The sequence below is a fragment of the Hyla sarda genome, chromosome 6, assembly GCF_029499605.1.
Source record: "Hyla sarda isolate aHylSar1 chromosome 6, aHylSar1.hap1, whole genome shotgun sequence".
Taxonomy (NCBI): domain Eukaryota; kingdom Metazoa; phylum Chordata; class Amphibia; order Anura; family Hylidae; genus Hyla; species Hyla sarda.
This window is the reverse complement of record NC_079194.1, coordinates 226,502,557-226,527,776: the sequence shown is the minus strand read 5'-3', so window position 1 is coordinate 226,527,776 and position 25,220 is coordinate 226,502,557. Positions and strand designations below refer to the sequence as shown.

At 40.6% G+C, this 25,220-nt stretch overlaps 1 protein-coding gene and 1 non-coding gene across 3 annotated transcripts in view; both read left to right on the top strand.

Moving 5' to 3' along the window:
* ELP4 (elongator acetyltransferase complex subunit 4) overlaps positions 1 to 25,220 on the top strand; it is a 389,970-nt gene that overhangs the window by 252,530 nt on the left and 112,220 nt on the right. The gene's annotated exons all lie outside the window — the stretch shown is intronic.
* LOC130277894 (U2 spliceosomal RNA) lies at positions 20,988 to 21,175 on the top strand. Its single transcript, XR_008845626.1, has one exon. It is a non-coding gene; the product is annotated as a U2 spliceosomal RNA (small nuclear RNA).

The following is a 25,220-nucleotide window of genomic DNA, read 5'->3' as shown; positions in this document are numbered from 1 at the left end:
TTATTGCTGACTTTGCAAACAATCACAAACTTAGAACGTTTTTTCTCAAAAATTCAATTTTACACCTTATCAGTAATAATTAGATATATGCTTTAGCAGAGGGATTTCCCAGAATCACAGCCTATCACTTATCAATGCGATAGGTAATATGTGTCTAGTGTTTTATTCGGCTTCTCCATGTTAGTCCCATAGATTTTCGATGGATTTGACAGTATGCATGCTCAATCACTGCTCCATTTAAACTGGAAAACAAGACCCCTGTTCTCGTGAAAGGTAGACTCCCAAATGTGATTGGATGTTTTTGCCTAGACAGGGCATATGTGATATGTTGTGATTATAGGATAACCCATAATCTGAAGAAAGGTAGAGTCCCAAAGTTGGGACCACACGTGATTAAAAGCTTATAGTCTGTCCTGTAAATTGTGGAGATTCTCGGACACCCCCTTTTAAATACAAATTAGAAGACAATTTGAATATGTAAGGAAGAAAGCTGTAAATTGCTTCTACCACCAGTTTCATACTTAAAAGGAGTCTCTATTTTGACAACTGTCTTCGATGCTTTGTGCCAACACATTTCATAGTTAGTGGCAGTCAGTTAAATAGAGCATATTGCTGAGTACTGTGCAATCTCTGCAATGATCTATTTATACCTAGAAATGAAGCTATAGTAATGGGGCATCCACTATGTCTCAAGGCAAAAACGTTTCTTCACCAGCATAGATAGGGGTTCTTTACTGTAAGAGCAGATACACTATGGAACCTTCTGGATTAAGAAGCTGTGATCATTAATTGACTAAAGCTTAATACAATAAAACAAAAGGTGCACTCTATTACCAAGAATGGATTTATTCTGACTGCTTTGGACCTTTGCTAAGGTCCGGAGGTTGTATCTCATTAAAATTCTTGTTTTTTTTCTGTATCGACTTTACAAAAGAATATGCTAAGTTGTTACCCTGTAGAATTTTTTGATATAGAAGTGTTTTTTAAAAGTAGAAACATAGCCCCACTTCCAATCTTCAGGAAATGGAGGCTTGCATTTTGCTGTGGAATTAAAGGGGTACTCCGGTGAAAAACTTTTTTTTTTTTTTTTTTTAATCAACTGGTGCCAGAAAGTTAAACAGATTTGTAAATTACTTCTATTAAAAAATCTTAATCCTTCCTGTACTTATTAGCTGCTGAATACTACAGAGGAAATTATTTTATTTTTGGAACACAGAGCTCTCTGCTGACATCTCTGTCCATTTTAAGAACTGTCCAGAACAGCATATGTTTGCTATGGGGATTTCCTTTTACTCTGGACAGTTCCTAAAATGGACAAAAAAAACTTTTTTTTTCTTTTTTTATAATCTTTTATTGAATCATATAATACAACTACTTACTTTTTTTTATTTTCCCTCCTACTCCTTCCCTTACCAACTAAAAAAAGAGAAAAAATAAATAAATAAATATATATTTCATGTATAAGGAAATCTGCATAAAATCTGCACGTCACACATGAGATTTGTGACAAAATATGTATCAGAAAAATGTTGTCACTTCTAAACCTATCCTTAGGACATGTTCAAAATACGGAATCGTCCCACAGAATTCTGCTCTGTGATTCACCACTGGTGGCAAAGAAGTCCGTGTGGAATTCTGCTGAAAGAATTAAAATGGTTATCCACTAGGGATCGACCGATTATCGGTTTGGCCGATATTCACGATCTTGGCCGTTATCTGTATTGGCAATTACCTTGCCGATAATCTGATAATGCCCCGCACCCACCGCACCGCACCCCCCCTCCCCGGCCAGAGACCACCGCCGCCGCTGCCCCATTGCCTCCCCCTTCCCCTGCTTTATAATTACCTGTTCCCGGCGCCCGGACCACTTCTGGATCCTGCTGCGTCCTGCGCGCTGCGCAATGACGAGCGAAGTCCTCAACACGTCACCGTCAGTGCGCACAGTGACAGCTCAGGAGGACGCCAGAAGTAGTGCGGATCCCGGTAACAGGTAATTATAAAACTGGGTATGGGGGAGGTAATGGGGCAGCGGCGGCGGTGGTCTGTAGCCGAGGCGGTGTCGTGGTGGGGGGGGGGGGGGGGCGCGATGGTGGTGTCGGTGATAGGACTCAGGAGGACCCCAGGACAGGCAGGGGGAGAGAAGCGGGTGGCGGCGGCGGCAGTCTCTGGCACCACAAAAGCCGCTGCAGTTCGCTTTAAATCCATGATCCGCAGCGGTGTCGCCGGCGGGGGGTGGGGGGATAAATAGCCGATAACTTATACCGGAATATTGGTATAAGTTATCGGCTATCGGCCCTAACCTCTACAGAGTATCGGTATTGTCCCTAAAAAATAAATATCTGTCGATCCCTATTATCCACCAAGGTGATTTTAGTACCTACCTGCCAGACAGTAATGGACATGCTTAGGAAGGATCTGCGCTTGTCTCTGTGCTAAATGGCCATGTTGTGAGATTACCATAACACTGTGGCTAGCTTTTTGTGAACTGAGTATTTCCTGTAGGAGTTGGTTCCATTAAACTACAAATACCACGATTTCTTGTTTGTAAGTGTCAGGTTACTTTTCTCCCTTCCATGCATCAGCCATCCCACCCACTGAAACACACCTGTGATCCTTTCAATGCAATAGACCGGTGTTTTCTGATCAGGGTGCCTCCAGCTGTAGCAAATTCACTGCAGAATGATCTCCCTCCCACCCAGCAATCATTTCACTCATTGAAGCAAAGACAGGCTCTCTCTGAACACCTGACTAGTGATGTAATGTCTTGCCTGTCTTACCTGGAAAAACCTGAGACGACTATTTTGTATGCTGTTAATGATAAACATTTGGGCAAAAATCACAGAAGAATTGCGAGACCACCACCAAAAACAGGTACAGACACTATATTGTAAACGACACTAACTTTACAGCCCCTGTAGTATAGTCAAATAAAAAAAAAAAAATCCTGAAATACCCCTTTTAACATGTATGACTGGGTCCACACAAGGCCCATTCACACCAATATGATATTTCATACAGAAAGTGCAGTTCCACACACGGAAATGGGTTTTTCTGGCAAATTTTACCAGAAGAATGAACATGTTTTATCTTTTGGCAGAATACAGTTCCTCATGGGAAATTTTACCTCTAAGAATTCCTCAGTGTAAACAGACCGACAGAGAGACTATTGAAGTCAATGAAACTTTTATCCAAGACGGAATTTGTATGCAAAACTCTGTATGTAAATTCCTCAGTCTAAACATAACCCTTTATGTGAACCAAATAATTTGAAAAATTTTTGTATCCAGTAAAAAAAAAATATGTATATATATATATTTATAATCTTGTTCCTGAATAAAAAAAAAATGGCTACATGGTCTTTATGTTGCAAAACCAGATTTCAACCCCCCCTCTACCATTGGCTTTAGTAAATCCACATTGACATGCCATCCTACTATTCTTTCCCGTCATTCATGTATCTGGTCGTGTTCAACATATTGTTCCCTATGATTTTATAATACACAGATTATTTCCCTGGACAGGAATTAAGAAATAAACCTGCCAGGAAGAGGTTTTGTTGTCAGATTTGCTTCCGCCTCATGTTTTGTAAGACATTTCATGGTCTCTTTGTGAAGAGCGGATGATTTAATACGTGTTCCCTAGATAAACTTTCCCATTGTCAGTAATGAGGATGGATAATACTGAGTGACAAGTGTATTAGGATTGACAGAGAAAGAGCTGTTAGATTTGTCAGAGCACATCACTGCAGGCAGTAACTCTTAAGGACGTTCATTTTTGGTAATGTTTTACTGAGGCCGGGACTGGAATTTTTTTTAATTACATGTATTTTGCAGGATCCTTATCGCTGATGTTTTTGTGTCTTTTACCCTGTTTACGTACATATAGGCAGGTGTAGGAAAAGCTTATATGATCACAGTTTGCATTCCCATTTTACAGAATTGCTTTAATAACAATCCTATATTGTATTTTTCTTTTTTCAAAACTAGACCCCATTCACACCCTGTTTGGTATTTATGTCAGATTATGTGCTGAATACATGACGACAGTCTTTCAATATGGGATGACTACTTGACTTTAAAGGAGTACTCTAGTGCAGAGTACTCCTGCTCCGTCCTGCCTGGGCTTCAAAATAAATGAAAATGAACCATCACACACCTCCCTGGGTTCCCGCGGAGCGCCACTACAGCTGATCGGTCCTCCGGTCCTTCTCTTTCATACTTCCGAGTGTAACAAAGCGTCACATGGCGCTCAGCCTTTCGCCGGCTGCCGCGATGTTCTGCCTCGGCCAAGGATAGGCTGAGCAACATGTGACGCTTCGTTACACCTGGAAGTATGAAGGAGATGACCGGAGGACCGATTAGGGACTTAGGGAGGTGAGTGATGGTTCATTTTCATTTATTTTGAAGCCCGGGCAGGACGGAGCAGGAATACTCTGCACTAGAGCACTCCTTTAATGGCCGGACCTTTAGACTTTACCGTATATACTCGAGTATAAGCCGACCCGAATATAAGCTGAGGCCCCTAATTTCACCCCAAAAACCCAGGAAAAGTTATTGACTCGACTATAAGCCTAGGGTGGGAAATATATCATCCCCCTCATGTCATCATCCCCCCTGTCATGATCAAGACCCCCCATCATCATCACCCTGTCATCATCACCCCCGTCATCGGCTGTCCAGGCATGCTGGGAGTTGTAGTTTTGAAACATCTGGAGGTCCACAGGTTGAAGACAACTGCAGCCTTCGTCATTATCCAGACCCCCCTTTAGTCTTCTACTCACCTCCCCTCGGTGGGAAGGAAGGTTGAGCCGATCCGGGCCATCTATGCTGCAGGGACCGTCCGGTGGGGAGGGTTAGTCGTTCCGGGCTGTCCATTTTCACCGGGAGGCCCTCTTCTCCGCTCCGGACTAGTGACGTTGCCTTGACGACGACGCACAGGGACGTTCATGTGAGGGACGTCCCTGTGTGTCGTCGTCAAGGCAACGTCACTAGTCCGGGGCGGGGCCCAGAGCAGAGAAAAGGGCCTCCCGGTGAAAATGGATAGCCCGGAACGAATAACCCTCGTCACCGGACGGTCCCTGCAGCATAGATCGCCCTGACCAGCTCCCCCTTCCTTCCCACCGAGGGGAGGTGAGTAGAAAACTAAAGGGGGGGTCTGGATGATGACGAAGGCCACAGTGGTCTTCAACCTGCGGACCTCCAAATGTTTTAAAACTACAACTACCAGTATGCCCGGACAGCCGATGGCTGGCTGGGCATGCTGGGAGTTGTAGTTTTGCAACATCTGGAGGTCCGCAGATTGAACTCTACTGAAAGGGATTGACAGGCAGAGAGTTCACTCGAGTATAAGCCGAGGGGGGGCGTTTTCGGCACGAAAAATTGTGCTGAAAAACTCAGCTTATACTCGTATATATACGGTATTTAAAGTTAGTGAGAGTTTATGGGTGATGCATGCATCTCTGCAGCGTACAGTTTATACATTAGGACCATGTGTTTTATATGTATGTATATGTCGAACAGTGCATTTAGTTAGTGTTCACCATGAAGGAAGTGTCATCAGAACACAGGGTGAAGGACTATCACATATTCCACAATTGTCTTAACAAATAGACTGTCGCCTAGTATGTATACCAACATGTGATCTCTAAATAAGAACAGACTGTTGTAAACCAGTATCCTAACAGAGTAGCATGTCAACCACATAGATTTTGAATGCCCCAGGATTCTTCATTGTGTTATCAGATCTCTCCCTCTATCACATGTAAAGTTATTAATAATAAATCTGGATTCAGGATTTTTTTCTTAAGGGATTGGACAGCTGATTTGCATTTAGGGGCTGATAAATATGGGTCCTGAATCGGCAAAGCTCTGAAAGTCAGAACCTTCAGCAATCAGTTATCATAAATGCAGGTGTGGTTAGCTGAATATTTTTTTTAACAATGGCAACAGCTGGGGACATGGGATAATACATGGCACAGAGTCAAATATGTACAGTACTTGGTTGCACTGAACATTCCTGGATGGATGGTGGAGCAGTCTCAAGTTTGAGACCCCATTTCTTCTATAACATCCTTATGCTTAAAGGGGTTATCCAGGAAAAAACTTTTTTATGTATATCAACCGGCTCCAGAAAGTTAAACAGATTTGTAAATTACTTCTATTAAAAAATCTTAATCCTTTCAGTACTTAGGAGCTTCTGAAGTTAAGGTTGTTCTTTTCTGTCTAAGTGCTCTCTGATGACACGTGTCTCGGGAAAAGCCCAGTTTAGAAGAGGTTTGCTGTGGGGATTTACTTCTAAACTGGGCGGTTCCCAAGACAGGTGTCATCAGAGAGCACTTAGACAGTAAAGAACAACCTTAACTTCAGAAGCTCCTAAGTACTGAAAGGATTAAGATTTTTTTAATAGAAGTCATTTACAAATCTGTTTAACTTTCTGGAGCCAGTTGATATATAAAAAAAATATTTTTTCCTGGATAACCCCTTTAACTGGGCATATGCAAAGAGTCAATCCCGACACTCACCAAAGTTTAGACAGCTGAGGAAGGCTTTACGCCAGAACACCTATTATATCGTTGTTTATTATATGAATATGAGATATTCTTGCAACTTTGATGAATGCCCAGACTATTTGCATTAGGCTGGGTCCACACTACGTTTTGTCCCATACGGGAGCGCATACGGCAGGGGGGAGCTAAAAGCTCGCGCTCCCGTATGTTACCGTATGCGCTCCCGTATGTCATTCATTTCAATGAGCCGACCGGAGTGAAACGTTCGGTCGGCTCATTTTTGCGCCGTATGCGCTTTTACAACCGGACCTAAAACTGTGGTCAACCACGGTTTTAGGTCCGGTTGTAAAAGCGCATACGGCGCAAAAATGAGCCGACCTGACCGAACGTTTCACTCCGGTCGGCTCATTGAAATGAATGACATACGGGAGCGCATACGGTAACATACGGGAGCGCGAGCTTTTAGCTCCCCCCTGCCGTATGCGCTCCCGTATGGGAGAAAACGTAGTGTGGACCCAGCCTTACTCTGGATTTTTTTCTACCACATGAACACATCAGTGCTGTCTTCTCTCTACACAAATATCAAGGCATATGGACAAGGTTTAACCTAAAAAGAAAACGTTGTCTTCTAGTGGTCCTGGGTTTGGGACTGAATAGTAAAGGTATAGGGGGGTATTTATCATAGGATTTGTGTTTTTATTCACGTAACTTTGATGCATTACTTTGGCGCAGTGTCTTTTTGCGCCAAAGTTTGGCGCATCTTCTCCACTGTCATTTTTACAACTTTCTCAAAATCACACGGTCCTGTGTGGGATTTTAACTTTAGTCAGCAATTCATCATTTGCGCCAATCGATCTTTGGTGCAATTTTGGCGCAAATCCCGTTTTTTTGGGCGCAAATCCCCGCCAAGAAATTTTTCACATGGAAAACACACTTAGCAATGTCAGAAAATGTAAAGGCGTCAAAATACATTAAAAACATCTTTTTGTGAAAGCAGCGACGCCTCCGGGGCTGCTCAATACTATCCTGTGATATAGTTGTCTCTGAGGAACCTTCACCCTCCGTTGAGCCAGCATTGGACATGGCCACACAGGTTCAGGAAAGGTAAGCACTAAAGCAGTGGTCTCCAACCTGCGGACCTCCAGATGTTGCAAAACTACAACTCTAAGCATGCCCGGACAGCCAACGGCTGTCCGGGCATGCTGGGAATTGTAGTTTTTACAACATCTGGTGGTCCGCAGGCTGAAGACCACTGCACTAAAGTAACAAAAAAAACTACCCAAGTTGAAAATAAAATCCATTTCACATGGTGGCTATAAACCCCACAAAAGAAAATAACTCATGTCGCTTGCTGATATACTGCAGGAGGGACTCCGAAATGGCCGCTCTACAGGGTAAAATACGCGTCCTCTGTGGCGGTAAGTTCTGTGTAAAAGACGCTGTGAACGGCTGATTTCAACATTCGAGCCAAAATTACTAACAACTTGCACCAAATGATAAATTTGGTGCATGTCCACGAAAACCAAAGTGAAAAAAAAAGGGTAAAAAGAAACTGTCAACAGTCAAAATTGATAAATACCCCCCATATTCCCTAGGTCTCGTAATTACCACTGATTAAACATACAGATGAGGGGGCATACATTTTTATGTACAGCATTTTTATATATATAGCTGGAATGTGATGTTAAAGGGGTATTCCGCCCCTAGACATCTTATCCCTTATCCAAAGGATAGGGGATAAGATGTCAGATTGCCGCGGTCCCGCTGCTGGGGACCCCTGGGATCCCCGCTGCGGCACCGCGCTATCATTACTGCGCAGAGCGAGTTCGCTCTGCACGTAATGATGGGCAGTACAGGGGCTGGAGCAGTGTTACGTCACTGCTCCGCCCCTCGTGACTTCACGGCCCGCCCCTTTCAATACAAGTCTATGGGAGGGGGTGTGGCAGTCGTCACGCCCCCTCCCATAGACTTGCATTAAGGGGACGGGCCGTGATATCACGAGGGGCGGCGCAATGACGTCACGCTGCTCCGGCCCCTGTATCGCCCGTCATTACGCACAGAGCGAACTCGCTCTGTGCTGTAATGATAGCGCGGTGCCGCAGCGGGGATCCAAGGGGTCCCCAGCAGCCGGATCGCGGCGATCTGACATCTTATCCCCTATCCTTTGGATAGGGGATAAGATGTCTAGGGGCGGAGTACCCCTTTAATACATTCTGATTCAGTTAACTATAGAGATTTATCATGAATAGACTAAAGGCCTTTTTACATAGGTCTATTATCAGGTAAATGAGCCTTCCAACGAAACACTCATTATCGATAATCGGCCCATGTAAAAAGGGTGGTGATCAGCTAGAGAATTAGAAAACCCTTCTGGAGTTCTGAACTTGATCTGCGAATGCCCAATTCCCAAATGTCTTACTTGACCCATCTGATCAGGTCTAAATGTACATTGTTATTTTATTAGAGTGTTAAAAGCAGACATTTCATTTCCTTGACTATCACTCTTGTAACTTGACTTGATCACATTGGGCTCAGTTGTCACGGTTGGCAAATAACAGATGCAAAAAAATAAAATAATAATAATAAATAATTGGCCCACTTGCTATTTCTTGCGGCTGCATTGACAATAATTGTAGTGTGTATTTACTTGTACATCTAGTTTATATTACATTACGTATGACACCTTAACAGTATCTTAGTGGTTTGTGGTTTTACATCAGTGGGTTCCCTGTGTGTTTTATATAAACATTTACCACCAACATGATACTATGCTTTAGGAGGAAGGAATTTGTACTCAATGAATATGTCATTTAAGTCCGTACTCCATTATCTTGTGCAGTGGTCAACCTACTGTGTGATCCATAACACTTACTTATCTTTCCTGTATCATTTCAGCTGTGAGGCTATGAATGTGAAAACCAGTGAGGACATGTCAGAGCGAATGCATAATACTTGGGACATTTAGCATAGTACTTACGTAATTCTAACTACTTTATACCAGGTTACAGATTATCAAACTTTGTCTGACCAAAACATTGCAGATTTTGTCTAACATGTGCACAGTAGCACAAGGTCTCTTAAATTCCAATGGAAAAAGTCCAGAACCTGTTTAGAGCTACGGTGTACAGTATATATATAACTCAATGGAGGAGATTTATCAAAACCCATAGCAACCAATCAGATCGCTTCTTTCATTTTTAACAAGGCCTCTGCAAAATGAAAGAAGCGATCTGATTGGTTGTTATGGGCAACCGGGCAACTTTTCCTTTGCACAGGTTTTGATAAATCTCCCCCAATGTGTGTATGTATGTATGTGTGTGTATGTGTGTGTATGGTCCAGCATCACGTCCAAACGGCTGAAGATATTAACATGAAACTTGGCACACGTTACTTGTCTACAACAAACATAGGATAGGTAATTTAACCCTTACTCAACCCCCATTTGCCAGGGGCGGGGTTTTTGTTTAAAGTCCCATACAAGTCAATGGGAAATACATGTTACTGCATAACTTCCAAACGGCTGGAGATATTTCGATAATACTTGGTCACATGTTACTTATATGTCCACTTGAAATATAGGATAGCTAATTTAACCCTTAACTACCCCCATTTGTGAGGGTAGGGGTTTTTGTTTAAAGTCCCATGCAAATCAGTGGGGAATGTATGTTCCCACATAACATCCGTACGGCTGGAGATATTTCAATACCTGGTACACTTATTACGGGTCGAGATAGGAGGACGGGATAGGAGGTTGGGATAGGAGGACAGGATAGGAGGAATGGAAAAGGAGGACGGGATCAGAGGTCGGTATCAGAGGTCGAGATACTAAGTCGGGATAGGAGGTCAAGATAGGAGGACGGGATATGGGGAAGAGATAGGAGGTCGGGATAGGGGGACAAGATAGGAGGACGGGATAGGAGGTTGAGATAAGAGGACGGGATATGAGGATGTGATATGGGGTTGGGATATGACAACAATATATGGGGATGGGATATGTAGTCAAAAGCTTCCTCCTTTGTTTATTTTCCTCCCCAACAAGGATTAGGAAGGAAAAACCGGGCAATGCCGGGTACTCAGCTAGTATATATATATATAAAACTCAAGGTGTGTGTATGTATGTGTCTATGTTCTAGCATCACGTCCAAACGGCTAAAGATATTAACATGAAACTTGGCACATATGTTACTTATATGTCAACAACAAACATAGGATAGGTAATTTAACCCTTACCCTCCCCTTTTGCCAGGGTCGGGGTTTTTGTTTAAAGTCCCATACAAGTCTATGGGAAATATATGTTACTGAATAACTTCCAAACAGCTGGAGATATTTCGATAATACTTGGTCACATGTTACTTATATGTCCACTTAAAATATAGGATAGTTTATTTAACCCTTAACTACCCCCATTTGTGAGGGTCAGGGTTTTTGTTTAAAGTCCCATGCAAATTAATGGGAAATGTATGTTCCCACTTAACATCCATACGGCTGGAGATATTTCAATACCAGGTACACATATTACTCATGTGTCAAATAAAAAGATATGATAGTTAAGCTAACCCTTACCTACACCCTTATATAAAAGATGGGTTTTTGTTTTAAGTTCCATGCAAGGATATGGGACTTCCAGTACCTTACTCCACAAGCTCCGCTCTGCATCTTCTGGTGAATGTGTCAATCCAGCTTGCAAGCCACTCCCCATCTCACAAAGACACGCCCACATTTTAAGCACCACCCTTTTATTATCTACCTTTTTTGTGCATTGTTCTCGCTTGCAAATCACGCCCAGTCCAACATAGCCACGTCCCCTTCTATTTTCAGCTTACAATATCTTCATCACAAATCGGTCCCAACTGAGGTCGGGATATGAAGATGGAATATGAGGTCGGGATAGGAGGTCGAGATTGGAGGACAGGAAATGAGGTCGAGATAGGAGGTTGGGATATGAGGTTGAGATATGAGGATGGAATAGGAGGACGGGATAGGAGATCAGAATATGAGGTCAGGATATGATGATGGGATATGAGGTTGAAATATGAGGATGGGATATAAGGACGGTATGTGAGGTTGGGATAAGAAGACGGGTTGTGAGGAGGGGATATGAGGTTGAGATATGAGGACGGAATATGAGGATGGGATAGGAGGTCGGGATATGAGGATGAGATAGGAGGTCGGGATAGGAGGACTGGATATGAGGTGGAGATATGAGGACGGGATATGAGGTTGTGAAATGAGGACGGAATATGTGGTTGGCATATGACAACAATATATGAGGACGGGATTTGAAGTCAAAAGCTTTGTTGACTTTAGGAAGGAAAAACCGGGCAACGTCGGATACTCAGCTATTAGTATATAAAACTCAACGTGTGAGTGAATGTATGTGTGTATGTTCCTGCATAATTTATAAATGGCTGGAGATATTTTAATGAAACTTGATGCACACATTACTTATATGTCAACTAAGAATATAGCAGAGTTAAATGAACTCTAACCCCCCCCCCCCCCTTATGCGGTGGTGGGGTTTCTCCTTTGAAGTCCCATGCAAGTCTATTGATTGCGTTACTCTCAAGATGCAGAGATTGCCCAGGACTTTTAAACATACTGCCGACAGTCCAACAGGCAGATACAGAGAATGCAGTGGGGGGTCGGCATATAAGATCGGGATATGAGGACGAAAGCTTTATTGTTCCTTTCCCACAAGGTTTAGGTTGGAAGACTGGGCAACTCTGGGTACTCTTATAGTTAGATATACTTTACAGCTTTTTTTTATTCATGTTAAAAGGTGCTATTTGTGTCCAGTCTGGACAGAGTGCTGAACATTTTTGTTCTGTTTTTTGTACAGACTTACTGAAATCCTGGAAATTCTCTCGCTTAACATTTGCTGTTAGGAAAGTCAGTTACATTAGATGGTAGGCCAGTTGTGCCAAAACTGGCAATTGTGGCCTACTTTAATCTAGTGTGCATGGCCAGTTTAGGGGATGGTATATTGCAAAGATAAGCAATCACTGATTGACAGGGCTGCGACTGGCTGCTGATTTCACCTTGTTGGGAATATATAACGTGTAGGGAAGTATAACACAGCCCCATTCGTGTTATAGATCCCTGCAAAGTTGGTGCCCAGGAACTTCAGTGATTAGAACAAATGGCTAATCCACAGATTGTCTGGAGTTCCAGATGGAACAAGCCAAACGGTGTTCTTGCTTCTATTACTAGGACAGATAACTTGAACTTTGGGCAGCTTACAAATGTATGTTTTTAAGTATCCAATATGCAATACCAAACGGCCGTATCTACAACATTTTAGGTTGTAGATCATTGTGGAAGTGATTGGTTTTCCTCTCCACCAGTTATCTGATTGGGGCACCAAATATATATTGCTGGCAGTGTGCTTCTGCATTCTTCTGTTGCTATATATATATATATATATATATATATATATATATATATATATATATTGGGTGGGTTTTTGTTGTAGACTACAAAGCACCCCACCCTCTTTGTTGACAGAGAATACCTCAATACCTCACAGTCAACATGAGAATGTGGTAAATTGATAAGTATGAAAAAGGAAAACTTCCATCTTCAATGTATGTTTTATTAAAATCTTCCTTTATTGTAGCATATTTAAAGGGGGTACTCCCCTGGAAAACATGTTTTTTTAAATCAACTGGTGCCAGAAAGTTAAACAAATTTGAAAATTACTTCTATTTAAAAATCTTAACCCTTCCAGTACTTATTAGCTGCTGTATGTTCCAGAGGAACGTCTTTTCTTTTAGAATTTCCTTTCTGTCTGACCACAGTGCTCTCTGCTGACATCTCTGTTCATTTTAGGAACTGTCCGGAGCAGGATAGTTTGCTATGGGGATTTGATCCTACTCTGGACAGTTCCTGAAATGGACAGAGGTGTCAGCAAAGAGCACTGTGGTCAGACAGGAAGGCAATGCAAAAAGAAAAGAACTTCCTCTGGAACATACAGCAATTGATAAGTACTGGAAGGGTTAAGATTTTTAAATAGAAGTAATTTACAAATCTGTTTTAACTTTCTGGCACCAGTTGATATTAAAAAAGTTTTCCAGTGGAGTACCCATTTAAAGGTTAATACAGCTTAGCCCATGCAGCTAACACATTTTGAACAGACTCATGTCTTTACTCTGCAACTGATTAGTAGTTATTTTTCTTTATTGAGTTGACCAGTTTAGGGAATGTAACCTGAACATCACTAAGTTTGCCTATTAAGTCACTTATATTTATGATCACCACCGCGTATTGGTTTAGATACACTTTCTATTCCCTGAAAAAAAAAGACATCCACATTATTAAGTTACCATCCATGTCTTAAATAATGATAAACAGAAATAGCTGCTAAAAGTTGGTGACATATGTAATTTTAAGGCTCTAGTATTAGCAATCTACATGCTTTTGTGGTATCTTTCTAAATTGAGGTTTAGGAAGTGGGTGTACTCCATGGTCAGTTAGATAACCATGAGTTAAAGGGGTTCATCCTGCTGTTTTATGTGTTATACAGTATACATGTGAGCGTGGTGGGCTGCTTCTTGGTTGATTTGAACTTTAAATGTCTTCACAGGTGAATCTGTAAATGCTAAAATGTAAAAATAAGTATTTTTGGTCTTAAAATTAATTATTCCCTGTTGTCTCACTCCGTTGCATCTTTTACTGATGCATTATGTTTTAAATGCAGACTTAAACAATCTGGTGTTCTGCAGCTTGGGACTACATATCCCAGCATGCCTATAAAACTCTGGCACCGAATATGCTGAAACATTAGTACCGTTAGTACAACATCTGGAAAGCTACAGGCTTCCTTTTTTTAACCTAGGGCAACACAACATCTTCCAGAACTGGTTGGTTCAGATGATTTCTGAGCCAGGTTTATACTTGCTTTTATATTTAATTGATGTGAAAGTATATCTTTATTTTAGTATAATATTAGGGGGGGAAATCTCACTTTTGTCTGGGTCATGGGATTCAAAAAGAGAATCAACAAGGTACTTAAGATGCTTTTAGTGAAGCATTGTGTCCTAATAAAGTACATGTTTGCTATTTGTTTTCAGTTTTTTTTTATTTGTATAACATTTTTGTTCTTAGTTGTCAAATATTATTTTTTTTATTATTAAATATATTAGTTTTAATGTAAATGTGTTTTCCATAGTCCCTTCAGCAGCACAGCATATGGGGATTTTATTTTCCCGGCAAACTGATAAGATAGGTGAAAGGGTCTAAAGGACAGGTTTAAAACTTACTCTTCCCTTATGTCCCTGTCAGCAGTACAACATGCCCACTTTGACCAAAAAAAGACTGCCCTAAGCCAAAATCCTTCTGGGAAATGTCTTGTGGACAGATGAGACCAAGATAGAGCTTTTTGGTAAAGCACATCATTCTACTGTTTACCAAAAACAGAATGAGACCTACAAGAAATTAAAAAAAACACAGTACCTACAGTGAAATATGGTGGAGGTTCAATGATGTTTTGGGGTTGTTTTGCTGCCTCTGGCACAGGATCCCTTGAATGTGTGCTAGGCATCATGAAATCTGAGGATTACCAACGGATTTTGGGTCGCACTGTACAGCCCAGTGTCACAAAGCTGGGTTTGCATCCGAGATCTTGGGTCTTCCAGCAGGACAATGACCCCAAACATACGTCAAAAAGCACCCAGAAATGGATGGCAACAAAGCGCTGGAGAGTTCTGAAGTGGCCAGCAATAAGTCCAGATCTAATTCCCATTGAACACCGGTGGAGAGATCTTAAAATTGCTGTTGGGAAAAGGCGCCCTTCCAATCAGAGAGACCTGGAGCAGTTTGCAAAGGAAGATGGTTATAGGAAGCTATTGATTTCAGTAATTTTTTCCAAAGGATGTGCAACCAAATATTAAGTTGAGGCTGCCAATAATTTTGTCCAGCCCATTTTTGGAGTTTGGTGTGACATTATGTCCAATTTGCTTTTTTTCCTCCCTTTTTTGGTTTAGTTTCACTACACACAAAGGGAATAAACATGTGTATAGCAAAACATGTGTTACTGCAATCCTTTTCTGTGAGAAATACCTTATTTTCTAGAAAAATTTCAGGGGTGCCAACATTTACGGCTTTGACTGTATCCGGCTCCGGCGAAACTGATGCACCAACTGATGCCAAAAGCATCATGCGACGTCCATTATTTGTGATTGGCGTGTACGTAATTGTCTGAACTATTAAAAAATAACATTATATATCCTGTACGGTCAATGGCGTTAACCTAAAAAGAAATACATAATCACATAATTGCATTTTTTATGTTTATAACATCATATCCCAGACAAAAATGAAGTAAAATGTGTTCAAAAAGTCTGATCAATACCAAAATGGTACCGATACAAACAGCAGATTACGGCCCACAAAATGAGCCCTCATACAGCCCAGTATGGGACAGGAATTTTTTTTTTATTAAAAAGAAAAAAAAATTTATTAGTAAAACATGATGGAAACTAAACAAATGTGGTATTTGTGTAATCAGGCTGACCCAAAGTATCATAATAACATGTAAGTTTGACCACAAGGTGAATGGCGAAAAAAAAGAAACCCCCCAATTTGCTTTTTTTTTTTTCAATTTCACCTCACAAAGCAGAGCATAAGTAATGAAAGGTGTCATTAGAGTACAATTGGTGCTGCGAAAAACAAGACTCATATGAGTCTGTAGGTGGAAAAATAAGAGTTATGGCTATTATAGGACGAGGAGGAAAAAAATGAAAGAAACTAATAAAGACCTTATTTACAGAATAGTTTGGTTTAAATGATGTTGTCTACCAGTACAATTGGATCCTCAGGAGAGACAAGTAGATTGTGTTCCGTTTTAGTCCCTTGGACAAGTATTTTTTTTATTTTAATTTCCACACCCCTGATTATATCTCTAGTCCATTAGGAAATGGTAGTTTTAGAAATTCAATTAAAACCCACTGGGGTGGATTTTTATATAGTCTCAGGTTCCATTAAACATTTCACCTTTCCTATTAGCTCAGAGGATGGAAACAAAATCCCCATGAGTTGTGCTGCTCACAGGGTTTTAATATAATGTCAATTTTCAAACTTATCATTATATTCTCATGACAAAATACTAAAATACGATTTTTTTTTTATCCAATCATCCCAAGTTTTCTTACTATTTTTTTTATATTGCATCCATATTCACCTAAGACTGTTTGTTATTAATTTATAAATTAACCTGCCATGAGGCACCATGAAAAATGCAAGTACATCAAATCTTCAAGCTCCTTTCCCACTGTTCCAGTTCCACAGATATTTTCCATATTTTAGCGATTTCCTATGCTCAATTGTTTTACACACAGTGGGAATTCAGCTTACACAGTGATTTTTCATTTGTCTATGGCTTACTTCTTTTCTTTTCAAATGTTCATGTTATCTGATTGTTTTCACTATTCTTTGTGTATTGGCAGCTTTGGTTTCTTTCCATCTTTTAAAGGTTCATTGGTCTTCAATATAAGGGATATCTAGTACCTAGTCATGAGTAGACAATCTGACAGGTTATCATTTTACAATTCATCTTTAGGCTGATTGGGTGGATCAGTAAGTTGAAAATATCAGTCCACTACTATCTACTCGTGTTATTTGGACTTGGATAGTAGAAGAAGTTCTTAATTGGAGGTAGTTGTTAATTGGAGGTAGTAGCCCAGAGCATTAAGATACAGGGATAGAGTAACAAAGTAAAACTTTGCCCCAGGGAAAGAGCCCAGCAACAATTCTGACTTAATGGTCAGTGTAAAGTCCCTTGGACATCACGTTTAATAAATTCAATGTTTAGTACATTTTTCATCAAAATGAAGATTAGATGACGGTGTAAAGGGAAATATCCCCTAATGTAAAACTCTTGTGATCGGAACTAAATTTAATTGCTGCACATTGATAATTTTTGCACAGAAAAATGTCAGCTTCCCCTTTAGGTAGTATTTTACAGACGCTACTGAATTTAGGTGTATTTGTATATTCATTTTATATATGGTTGGTACCGTTAAGGCAGCCTGGCGTACTGAGAGATTGGTGGCCATAGCATAGGTTATCTTATATTAATTTTTAATGGATCTCAGTTATTTATAATGGATTAAAACGGATAATGTAAAAATCCCATAGACTATAATGGGATTGTTTAACGGCCGATTTGCCGGGTTTTCATGACGGAACATCAGACGGATCTTTAAAACAGATGAATTTTATAGTGTGAAAGCAGCCTTAGTTCTAGGAAAAAAAGGAAGGGTCTCTTGCTCTTCTTTCCTACAAGGCAAACTGAAGGAGCAAGCAAGTTTGGTGCCCCTGTCATGGGATTAGGAGTACCCAAGGGGATAAAAAGATATCAATGCCACCCAAATACTGATTAGGTCGGTATTATAACAGACACAGGTATGTGAGAGGCCCTGTTATTTTTTCGTATTGGAGCCTTTGAGTTGCACCAATTTGGTAGTTTCCACAAGAAGAAATACTACTCTTCAAGACCTATATCAAACACATCTCACTCAGCCAACCAGTACATTACTCTGTAATCGTGAGGGACAAGAACCTTGAAACAGCGATGACAGATGGGTACTTTTTCTTTTAAAGGAGAATGCCTAGTCATGATTCAAGTTTCTTTTAAGGCTCAAACATTGACTTGATAGGGCAGCTACCTCCTATAGATTGGCGCTAGAGAGCCAGCTTTCTTCGTTTAAGAGAGGAAGCTGATTTGCATTTTTTTTCCCAGAGGACATTGCCTCTGCCTTATAAAACTACCTGTACTAGCTGGCAGTCTCCATAAGGATAAACCCTACTCCCAAAACCTATTTTACCTTCTCTGTCAACAGTTCTGAGAATGTCTTGCAGCATTCTGTTGGCACAACTGAAGAGTTAGAAGTAGTCTCTCAAGCATCTACAACAGTACCAAATGCAGTGTTGGCCTTATTTCATACTTTGCATATTGTAGCTAAGCACAGAAAATTTGATATTTGGAGAAGAATATTTCAGAGTTTCATATGGCAGCAACAGAAAAACAGAATACCAGAACAGAAAGATGCCCAGGGACAGTTTTATTGCATAAGTGAAAATTATCTCAGGCTTTCATCTCGATATAAAGGAATTGAGCCTATAGGCAGACCTGGAGAGACGAGCCTTCCTATACAATAGAATCTAGGACATGAGACATGGCAGATTGGGAAAACAGAAGTGAAATCATTAATGTAAGTCACTGTCTACTGCTGTACAGGGACAGACAAGCATAAGGCTCTAGTGAAAAGCTGGATAAAGCAAAAGAAAGTCTCTCTAGTATGATCTGGAACCCTAGGGATACCCGTTATTGAGTAATATTATCTATGTAGACTGATTGTTTTGTTGCCTGCCATGGACCACACGGAAATATGAAAGTAGCTTTTAAAAGGGTTTTTTGTAAATATATATTTTAAAGGGCCCAGGCTGTCTTTATGTAAAAAAATAAGGTTACTCACGTGCCCAATTCTCTGCCACTGTGGTAAATTGGTGGCCAGATCACTGCTAAATAATACTTATACACCACTAAGGCCATAATCGACCTAGTGGGTATTCCCTGCATGTGGAAAGAGGACTAAAAAGCACTGATCATTGGAGGACTAAGGCACCATTGGAAATCATCCTAATTTCTGGCAGTGGTGACTGTCCCTTACTTTTTCCTTTTGTCTGTTAACCAAAAGCCTTTTGCGGCATCCTTTATTTATTAATTTATTTTCAGATAATTTTTGTATGGAGATTTTATTTGGTTACTATATCTATGGGTATGTTTTAAATACTGTATGGCTTTATGTTAACAATGGTGTGTCATTGCTATGTCCCATACTGATGCTGAAATAGTATGGTTATTTGTACACAGACAGTATACCATATAAAGGTCAGTTTAAAGTATGTGTGGTCATGTACATATGCATAAACCTGTAAAGGTTTACTGTTTCATAAAAGACATTAAAGGAGTTATCCAGCATTTGGCAAAAAAATATTCTGCTGGGAATGGGAAAACATAGAAAAAAAACTATACTTACCTAGCCCCTGTTCCATGCAGCTTGCGATCGGCTGTTTGGTCCCCCAATCTTCTGTCTTTTGCCGACCTCAGCCAATAGCTTTCCGCAGCAAAGTCCTTTTTCAGCCCACAGTCTTGGAAGAAGACAGAAGATCAGGGGATCGGAAGGAGTCAAATGGAAGCTGTCAGCAACCAGCTAGAAATCAGGGCTAAGTAAGTGTAAGGGTTTTTTTTTTTTCCTAGTTTTTTTTTCTGGCCCCTGCAGAATCAACTAAATTTAGGTGTATGGAATTGATTTCAAGTTGCAAAAATTCTGCAACAAAATGTACGGTTTGTGAATCCAAACGGTTTGTGAATTTTGCAACTGTTGAGATTGGGTTGAAGAGTTTGTTGATAAATTTTGACCCCAGTCCCTGTTCTTGGGGGCTGCATTTTTTTTTACCTGCTTTAAACATTGCATAATACTAGACCAGGCAGGCAGAAGATGCAACAAATATATTACAGTGACCTACAATATGGGATAAATTTGCCACTCACATTTAGGTGGTCACATTCTTGGCTTCTTTATTGTTATAGGTGCATGTACATTAGCATCCAGCAGGGCGCCAGGCTAGGTGAGTGCAATAATGATAGCTATTTTGCGCCGCTCCCAATCCTGCTTCTCAGTGATCTGAAGAGGCGCTGGGAGCAGTGTGAAGTAGCTATCATCGTTGCACACACCTAGTCCATTGCCCCGCTAGCTGTTGATGTAGATGCAACTTTAACAACAAAGAAGCCAAGAACCTGACCACCTAAATGTGAGTGTGTCCCCTTATTTCTTTGGTTTATGAACTTTGCTTAATCCCCGGGACGGAGCACCACAGGGATAGGGATTGGGCTCCGATGCTAGTTTAGTTGCTGCAGTAAGTGGCTGTGGAGTGAGGTGTTATAGCAGAGGTGTCAATGCCAACATCTATGTCTTTGTTGTAGTAATAGTATAAAAAATTGTAAATTATTACTATTGGTAAGTGCCAGATATGTTGACATTATGACAAATTTAAGCAGTGCCCTTTCTCTAAGCCTTTGCCCTATTTCTATACACTTTTCCAAGTTGTCTAATGAAGTGCAAAAGGTCTAACATGCATGATAGCTAGTATCCTAGCTAGTTTTTATAGCAGAAATTGAGTACAAGTTCTGGTGCATTTGTTTAATCTGTATTGCAGTACCTTCTTAACATAGACTATATTACTTTCATGAAGGGGTTGTCCAGTGAAAAACAACTTATCCCCTTTCCTGTGGCTGGGACCCCCTGTGATTTCCTGAACGGGGCCCTGCCTCTTAGAGAGAGCGTATGCTGAGTACGACGCACGCTCCAATAATATCGATGGGATCGTTAAAGATACCCGAGTACAGCATCTTCAGCACTGCCATAAAAATGAATAAATGATGGGGAGTCTGTGGCATTGGCTCTGGAATTGGCTCTCTATAATCGCTTCTCGGCCTTTTGGCTAAGATCAAGTGTAGTATCTGTTCTTATCAGTTTTTCATGCCGGTGGACTGTGACGCCGGTATGGGGCTGGTGGGGATGGGTGCTGCATGGAGGATGCAGGTGTACCAGGGCTTTCCGGGGCTGGTTCTGAGGAATCAGCTCGACGGCTGCCCCGATGTGACCTGTTCCCTCCGGGTCCCTTCCGCACCTCCCTGCAAACACCCCGGGTACTCCTGCTTTGGCAGGGTACCTACCGTTATCGGCTCTGCGGGCAGATACCTTGGCTGACGCCAAGGGGAATGCCGGGAGCATTTGTGGTCCCCTAGTAGCTTCGGCGAAAAGGGACATCGAACCTGGAACCTCGCAGGTACCTTTTGGCCCGGAGGCGAAGGGTAAGGTTTGTTGGGGGGCCTCTCTCCTATTGGAGAAGGGCTTGCGATAGACCGCATCCTTTGTGCACGTTTTTTTTAGTGTAACACGTTTGCACTTTTTCTTGCACTTTCGGTGAATCGAGAGCACGTTCCTCGGCTTTAAAAAAAAATATATAAAATTGGCTCTCTCTAATAGATGGGCCCCAGGATATGGGATATTTTTTTTTTTATTATTATTATTTTTTTTCTTGTCAACCCCCTTTAATAATCCAGAATTCTAGTAATAACCATTTAAGTGATCAGCACCTGTGGTTTCTAATTGACTTTCTAAGCTTTTTACACAGAAGAGTCTGATTGAGGTGACAAAAGAGGGGCTCACACGTAGATACTGTTTTAAAAAAGGTACTACCAATAATTTAACCAGCCAAATAAAGGATGGATGTGAACTAGGGTCATCTAATTCAATGTAGCTGGGTAATCCTGCATGCGCCGCTTAGTACACACGTACCACAGTCAGTCTTATCATGTTATCAGACTTATTATCTTCTGAACATTTACTAGTCATTGTTTCATGCAAGGTGCCGTCTAGTCTATTCATTCGTTACTAGGCCTTTGAAATATTACTGACAGAGGAAAAATGACATGAGACAACTTGTCTTTGTCAATCACAAATTCTTTTGAAATTACTTTTAAGTACTTTTGTGTACTTAAGAAATATTGTAATCATCTTGTTCTGTCAACATTAGTATAGAAGTATTGACTCTGACCTTTATGTTTGTTATGAAATAATTTGAGTTGATTGAGGATTACACTTTGTATTCTCGTAATATGTTGAACAATGCAAAGGCTGTATGTGCATTAAATTTAATACTGTGTCAGTCAGATTGACTCAGAGCTTCCATAGTGTCTTTTATCACCTCTCTTGCATGTGATAGTGTAGAAACCTCTTAAGGATTAGCAGCCATTTGACAACTCACTGCACCATATCCATTAGTATTGACTTGTGTTGAGATATAAGACAAGTGGGCACTCTCTGTAGCTCATCGAACCATCCTATCGAGCCAAACAACCCAAACTAGTTAGCTAGTGTCATTGTTGCTAGAGAAATATGGCCAAAAAATGTTTACCTTGGTGATGAATTATAACCCTGTGGTCAAAAGTGAAGCCATTGTCCACGATGATTCTGACTTCTTGGTGAAGAAAGATTTCAAGGTTTTAGGGGTGTAGTACACTGGTCAAGTTAGTGACTACCTTATAAATAATTATAGAAGCACTGGTTGCTATGAGCAACACAGTTTTATTCAACTTTTGAAAACATATATCTATGCACAAATAGGTGCTAAGTATCTGATCTTTAGAAAAGGGCCCAACTCTCCCCAGTGAACGCTCCTGCCCCACCTACCAAGACTTACTCATCTCAGAAGTGACTGCCTGCTCAGCCAGGCAAGGGCTGCATCGGTGTTCCACACACAGAGGAAGAGTCGACACAACTATTCACATTAGCGCAGCAGCTTTCATTAAATCCAACCACAAATTCAGCAACAATAGATCGGTAGTGCTCAATGCCAAAATAATACAGTTCCTCATACACGTACAAGAAAGGATGCGGCAACTCAATGATCGGGTCATAAGTTTATTTTATCCTGCAATGGTGCAGACATTAAAATTACATCTTCCCGTGAGGCATGGGATGAGAGGGACACTTACGGTGCCGAGCGCAGCGGTTACAAGTGCCGCCATTTCACACAATGATTGTGCTTTTCCGCCTTAGTACTGTTCTGGGGATTGCAGGCGGCTCCCAGAGGATGAGATAAGGGGATACATTTTTAAAAGCTGAAAACACCTTTAAGACCTTGTTTAATTTCTATTGTTGAATTCTAAGTGATCCACATTATTTTCATAAAATATAAATAATCAATCGTATATTTCAACAAAAGGGCTGCAGAATCCCACCTGTAATAATATACGGGCATACAAAAAAAAAAAAAAACTAAACTGAGAAGAATGGGACTTGGCAATGTGGTAGACCATTTCCTTAAAAAGGTAATTTGAGGCAATAAAGCTAAGATTACAGTATAAATAGCATTGCTCATTGGTTCTTAAGATGCTGGTGACAAATATCCATATCCTCTCATGGTTCCTCTCACTTCTTAAGTACAAAGTAAGTGCAGCCCTTAAAAGTATCTCCTGCTGTCTAATTGCAACTTTGGTATTACTGGTGGAGTCAGCTGTGTACAGTCTCTATCTGTAATTTAGGTGTCACTTTACTTAATATCGAGGTAAGAAGGCAACGTGACGTGCTAAATGAGAACAATAACAGCTAACACTGTGTCCAGCTGCAACATATCTATATATTCTAAGGTATAAAATCTATACATGGCAAGAATTATAGTATTGCTTTCACAAGTCTGTTATCATCTCAGTCCAGTAGCTTTCCAACATATAATCCCGAGCAGAGCTGTTTATACTGCAAAGTTCCTCTCCCGCTGCGGTTCTGTAGTCTTTGTTGTGATCATCTCCTGCTTGTGTCTGACCTTCATTCAGATGGACCTGTTTGCTTGGTGCTTTGGTAAAGATATGCTAGATACTGGTTCTTTATCTTGTTTTTCAATGATGTGATGTATATTGTTTCCATTTCGCTATATACCATGCTAGATGTGTTCTTTTTGGCTGGGTGTGCCATATTCTGTGGAATCCGCAGTTCTTCGGAAGTCACTCATAGTTATCGAGGAGCTGCATTCACAATTCTGGTAGCTTCTGAGCTGAAATATCTCATCTTCTTTGCTTTCCGTGTCTGTACAATGCATTTTCTGCTTATTTGCTATTGTCTATATTATAACTGATTTATAGTAACATAACTAAGCTTCTAGGGGTGTGTCTGACATTAAGCCATTTTTCCTGTTTTCAATGTCAGACAGAAGTGTGAACACAGCTCTGGATCAGTACATAATAATCAGTACATAATGCAGTGTAGTTACAATGCAATACATTGCCCATATTTCATTGGAATTGTACGTATAAACACCATAGATATCTCTCTATCACTACTTATTCCCTTAGCTTTGCCAGTGTTTCCAGCGCTGGCAAAATTTAAAGGGGTACTCCACTGGAAAACATTTCTCTTTAAATAAATTTACAAATCTGTTTAACTTTCTGTCCCCAGTTGATTTAAAGAAAAATATTTTCCAGTGGAGTACCCCTTTAAAGGCTTTGGACGCCTTCAAAAAGCATTTTTTTAAATTCTTGCTTTGTATTTATTGTGGTACAAAAAAAATCTTTCATAAAAAATGTTGCATACTTCTGCTTCCATAGCCTCTGATCCTGAGAATGAAGGATAGGCAGCAATCCCTTCACTTATTTCCCTGCACAGTACTTTGGAAACCAGCTGTAGATACCTGACCCTATTCACATCTCTACAGTTCTCCGGAATAACATATGGCCAGGTGTGGCTAAACAGGAAAAGCCACCATACCAAATGGGAGCTGCATCTCCATTTATTCTCGGCATCAGTGGCAGCCTGTTCTAGCGGTATGCAAACACTTTATGCAGTGGGAATACCCCTTTAAGTATTAAACTAGAACACTCATGGATAATTGATATCAATATTAACCTCTTAAGGACCCAGACCGGACCCAGCATTTTTTGAACATCTGACCACTGTCACTTTATGCATTAATAACTCTGGGATGCTTTTACTTTTCATTCTGATTCCAAGATAGTTTTTTCGTGACATATTCTACTTTATGTTAGTGGTAAATTTTGGTCGATACTTGCAAAAATTTGAAAATGTGAAAAAAAATTTAACTTTGAAACTCTGAAAATTTAACTTTGAAAATGGACATCCCAAATAAATTATATATT